Below are 5,853 nucleotides of genomic sequence, written 5' to 3' on the forward strand. Positions count from 1 at the left end.
TGTCGTACTGCCATGGGAAATTAAAACCGGATCTAGGCGACTATCTTTTCAAGACCAGTTGGCTGTCGATGATTATGCTACTTTGATGAAAGACGATTTAGATGATTTAGCAGGGAATCGGCTAAAGGCTTTGATAAGTATAGAAGAGAACAAAAAGAGAGTTGTCAGATGGTATGATAAAAAGGTAAAGGCTAAGGAATTTGCCGATGGAGATTTGGTGTGGAAACTAATATTACCGATTGGGACTAAAAGTTCAAAGTCTGGCAAGTGGTCTCCCAATTGGGAAGGTCCTTATCGGATAAATCGATCTGCTCCTGGTAATGCCTATATTTTGGAAACTCACGAAGGAGTTGAATTTCATAGAGCGTTGAATGGAAAACATTTGAAGAAGTATTACCCAAGCATATGGGTCGATGCATAAAAGTTTAAGTGCCGATAACATTCCTATCGGCTGGATTAAAGTGTGTTTCAAGAAATGCCGATAACAGTCCTATCGGCTTGACCAAAATAATCAGCAGTTTTGAAGAAAAAGTAGAACATGTCACTAATGAAGAGTTCATACGTTTAGCAGAGCTTCGATCGCCGATATAGCACGCAGACAAATTTGGTTGGCTTCTTCTATCTCCTTGATATCTTCATCGGCAGAGCCTTCCACCGGTTTCAGCTTCTTCTTCATCTGCAGGGCCTTGCGAGCTTGGGCGTTTTGCTCTTGTTCAAGGGTTTTGATCGTCTCGGGCAGCTGACTCTCTTCTTGTTGAGCTTGGGACAGAGCTTCTTCTACTTGTTTGAGCTCTGCCAACAGGGCTTCCCTTTTTGCCGATAGGTCGGATATCTTTTGCTTCAGCACATCTCGTGAGGATTTTGGAATGCCGATGCTCTTGTGTTTCTCATCGGCAAGGTGCTTTACCTTCATTACTTCCTCTGAAAGCTAAGCATGAGCGGCTCTATCGGCAAGGCGTTAAGTGGCCTTTTGGTACTGGAGCTGTCGACTCTCCAAATGTACAGCCTTGAAGAGAATTTCCTCGGCATCGATAGGGATTTGGCCTCTGAGAGCTTTGAATAGAGCCTTGGCTAGATCGGAGTCGTCAACCAGTTAGGCTGTATCCTGATAGAGCAGGGCCAACAAATCTTTCAGCTTTGCTCTGATTTCTGCCGATGAAATCCTTATTGCTTGAGAAGAACTTGCTTCCTCGCCTTCATCTTTGGAAATTTCAAAGGCGAAACAGAACAGGCTGTCGGGAGAATCTTGTTCCTGAAAAAGAAAAGGGGATAGGTTATTTGATGATGAAGTATTAGTAAAATAAAGAATGATAAACAAATAGCTTACTTGTTTCAGAGCTATCTCTCGCCTCTAGCTGGTTGAGGTTGATGGTACTACAGGTTGATCGGCTAGAGTTGCCGATGGGACGATGTCAGCTGAAAAATTAACAAAGGTAATTATAAAGTGGGAGAATAGGTCCGAAGCAATAATTTAATGGACAATATTTTACCTTGAGGGGGTGCAATGCTTGTCTGGATCGAGGAGACTACAGATGCTATGATTGAGCCCACTGGATCGGCGGACTGCTCATGTACATCAGCCAATATCTCTCGTAGCTGAGGTTCTTCTGGCTGGGGTTCTTCTTGTGGCTGAGGTGGAGACGATACTTGCTGAGTCTGGACTTCTAATAAAGAAGGGGACGATTCTACATGAATCGGCGACACCGGGGGAGGAGAAGAAGGTGGCGTTGTTTTCTGACGTTTTGCCTAAGACTTGGTGCTCTCCGGACCCTTTCTCCTAGCTTGACTGGCTTGGGGGGCATCGACACTTGTCTTAGAGCTTCTGGTCTTCACTGATTTGTCGGGTTGCGGATGCAACAACAAAAGTTTCATAAGTACAAGCGTAACAGGGAGTTGATGAAATTCTGGTTGGAATAGTAAAATTTACCGATGACGTTCCCATAGTAGTCGATGTGTCCTGTAAAAATGGTGTATGTATGGCATGGAATCAGTATCAGTTAAATAAGTTGAGAATATACCTTGAAAGCCTGAGCCAGAGCAGTAGCGGCTACCGATGGCGATGTCTTCGCTCGCCTGGTGGTAATTTTCTTGAAACGCACACCCCGGTGCATCAAAGCTGCCAAGCTTGGCACATTGTTACCGATCAGAGAGATCGGGCCTGATGGAAGGAGTTCGATCGGCCTTCCATTCCTGCTGACTGTCGGTGGTGTATCATTGACCTGATTTAAAAAGGGAGGAAGTAAGTTACCGATGAAAATTAAAGTAATATAAGAATATTGAAGCATCGGTTGAAAACTTACAATGTTCCTTCGAGCATGCCGCGGTATGTGAGGGCCGATCTGCAGAACAAGTGTTCCTTCCACTCCTCCCACCACTGCTTGTATGCCTGGGTAATGAAGAGAGCCGGGATCCAAGCCGATAGATCGACTTCTGTATCGGCATTCGGTGGAAGTTGAGCTATTCTGATCCACTCGAGATTGCTGGTTATTGTTTCCCTTGGTTTCACCACATCGGCGTAGCAGAGCGCAATCGGTAGCTATCCAAAGGCCAGTTGGAAAGCTAGTGTCGATGGGTTATAAAACTCATAAGTCAGATTGAAGGCTTTCCCGTTGCCAAAGAAGTTCACTGGTATAGCTCTCGGGGTGATAATTGCCATCATCAGATCATGGTCTTTGTTGAGAGCATTGTCGAAGGGATGAGAGGTCAGGGGAAATCTGGTGTCTGGATCTTCATAAGGCATCCATGCCCGTTGTTCTTTGGTCAGACCTTCATAAAGAGTCTGAAAGAATCGGCTGACCTGGTCTTCATTGCCACCAGTGCCAGGTAAAACTATGGTAGCTTCACCATAGTTCAGGGGAGAGCGAGTTGCCGATTCTTCTTCATCCAACTCATGGTCTTCGGCTATATCTCTGGGGAAGCGCTGTGCAAAGAGGTCAAATCCAAGATGCTTATGCATGTGGACACTAAGCCACATGTTGATGAACCACCAGTGTCCCCCTAAGTTGCCGATGGATTGGCCCAACAGAAGCTTCTTGGCTATCTGGTGCAGGAGGTGGTAGACAGAGCCGAGCAAGTATCGGCCAAGAGGAAATTGGCCACCATTGGCCAGTCTTTCCGCTGCCGATAGATAGACAGAGGTTGGTCCTACCGATCGGCCATAGAACATGAACTTATCCAACCGCATGTTCAGGAAAACTGCCTGTTCCCTTTCCCCGACAGATCCTGTTTTTCGATACTTCTGAATGTATCCAGACCAACCGCTGATAGCGTGAGTTTCTACTTTAGAACTGGGCTTGGTGTCAAACGGGTGACTGTTATCGGCAGTGGATATGTCTAAGCCGGTGAGCATAAGTACATCGGCAAGAGTGGGTGAATCAGGGCCATGGCCGAATACAAAAGCATTGAGCGTGTCTGAACAAAAATACGAGGCCGCTATCAGTAGTGACTCGTTTCTCTCCATATCGGCAAGAGACAATCTGATGCACTGATCTAATTTCCGCTCACCCCACTGGAATTTATTTGAATGACTGACTCTCAGGAACCAGTCTTTCCATCCCTTTGTGGGACTTGGCCAGGAACGAAAGGCATCTTTCCACAGATCTAAGGAAAAGTTTTCGGCTCTAAAGGGGATTCTATTTGTCTCTGCGTTTATTAAATCGGTGGGGTCTGGATTTCCTAACGGGCCAAGACATTAAAAGTGAGGCTGATCGGTAGGAATTACAATCTTATCGGCCAAATCCTAAAAGTTTTGAGGATGGAAGAACTAAAAGAAGAAAAAGGGGTACTCAGTAAAGGGAATCGCAGATGAACAGGAGTAAGCAAAAGTGCGAAAAGAAGGAGGATGGTAGACTGACCTTGGGAACGACGAAGTTGATGGCCATTTCCTCGTAAGGAAGAAGATCGAAGACTTGGAGGATTGGTGAAGGAGGCTCTTGCTGAGGTTCTTGGAGTCCTCGGGTAATGCCACCACCAGGAAAGTAGATTTTGGGCTGTAGAATGATAAGATGGAGAAGGAGTACCGGAGAAGGAAGTATTTATAGGACAAAACGGGCAGGGGCAAATCTGGCCTATCTCTTTGCCGCATCCGTGAAATCCGAGGGTGTTCAGGTGGATATGGTAACTGTTCGCACAGTAGTCAAGGGATTGCTCAGGTCATTTGACACCAAGCGGTCATGATGTTGAAGATATTTCACTGTACAATATCGCCTGGTCGGCCCATCGGTAGTTTTGCTCTAACGGTAATATTGTCGATGAACGCATAAAGTGGAGAGATTTGATTGAGAGGTTGAGAGATTCGAGGAATCTGTAGGAGAATCAGGCCGAGGTTGTTTGGATTTGGCGATTGATTACCAAATTGGGAGAAATAATTGCGGAAAGGCGTCATTACTGCAGAGAATTTTGGAGCATTAATGATTTTATACTCCGAAATAGGGGGGCATGTGTTGACACCGTTTTTGGACACGTATCTTTTGATATACATCTGGAGTTAATGGGATGTAGATCGGCAGATGGAGCAGTGGTGACCAGTCTGTAGGGAAGTTGCCGATAAAGGTGGCTGCCGATGGGAAATAATCGGATATGACCAAGTCCAGAAGTGGTGATGTATTCGTGCCGATGACCAATGCTGGTGTTTGCCGATGACGGTGGACGGGTAATCTGCCGATGACTCTGAAGAAAAGCGCGGAAGTTGCCGATTGATTCATGATGGTGTCCCGATCGGTTACGGGGGTAGTTTAATGTTTTCCTTAGTTGTTAGAATTCGTTTTGTATACGGTTTCCATTTAATTTGGAATTTGAGTCCTAGTCGTGTCTAGTTGTAGCTCTTTGGACAGGGTATAAATGTAGACCCTAGGGCAATGTAATGAGACATCTACTTTTTTGACGACTTCGTCATATTTTCCTTTTTACCACGAGTTCTTAGGAATTCGTCGACTTAAGTTCGACGTGTTTTCAAGTTCCGCGTGAGCACCTCTTGGCCGTGACATCTGGGCGTATCGCTGTTGTCGGGACCAAAGTGTTCGAGTTACCACCTTTGTCGATTGTACGGTCAAATCGGCTGGCACGCCTTAATGTTTGAATCGGGTATTAGCCCTTTGTGTTTGCAGATCAGCTTTTGCACCAACAGATACTTAAGGACCGTCAACACTGGTTAGGAATCGATTTGAATGACCATCGCTCCTAGATACTGAGCACTTGACTTGAGCTTTATCATCATAGTACATTCTCATAGTCGGGGCTCCATTCCCATGTTGTTTTATAGATGGGCAGATATACTATGGGTATTGCATTATTTGCCTCTACCCAGCGATGGGAGATGCCTGGACCAAAGGGCATGGTCACTCTGACTTATCTTATGCTATTGTGGGATTGATCAGACTCTGGCACAATAATCCAACTAAGTGTGCGTTTGTGTGTTTCAGAAACTATTCGCTTCCGCTACTACTTTCAAAACTTGGTTTATAATAAGTCTATTTAAACTCTGATGTAACCAAATTATTCGTGAATGTTATGTAATGTATGAATGGCGACCGCTGAACTTATTACGATCTTGGTTGTGTATGTGGAAATTTTAAGATCCTTCGAGATTTCACGGATTACCTGGATTATGTGGGCTTAAGTCCGATGGTTTAACTGCGAAAGGGGTCACTATTAGACTCAATCTCTTATAATTTAGACGGTTCTATTAAAGGTTTAATCAATTTTACAAGGACACGGGTTTGGACCTTGCCACAATGCTCGCTCAAGGACCATCTCCTCTGGAAGTGGATCGTTATAGGAAATATAAACCAGGCCAAAGTCTATACAACCCTGAGAAATTAGGTGAACTGGGTACGCAAATTAGGAGAAATTATC

This window comes from Sorghum bicolor, chromosome 5 (assembly GCF_000003195.3).
Source record: "Sorghum bicolor cultivar BTx623 chromosome 5, Sorghum_bicolor_NCBIv3, whole genome shotgun sequence".
Lineage (NCBI taxonomy): Eukaryota > Viridiplantae > Streptophyta > Magnoliopsida > Poales > Poaceae > Sorghum > Sorghum bicolor.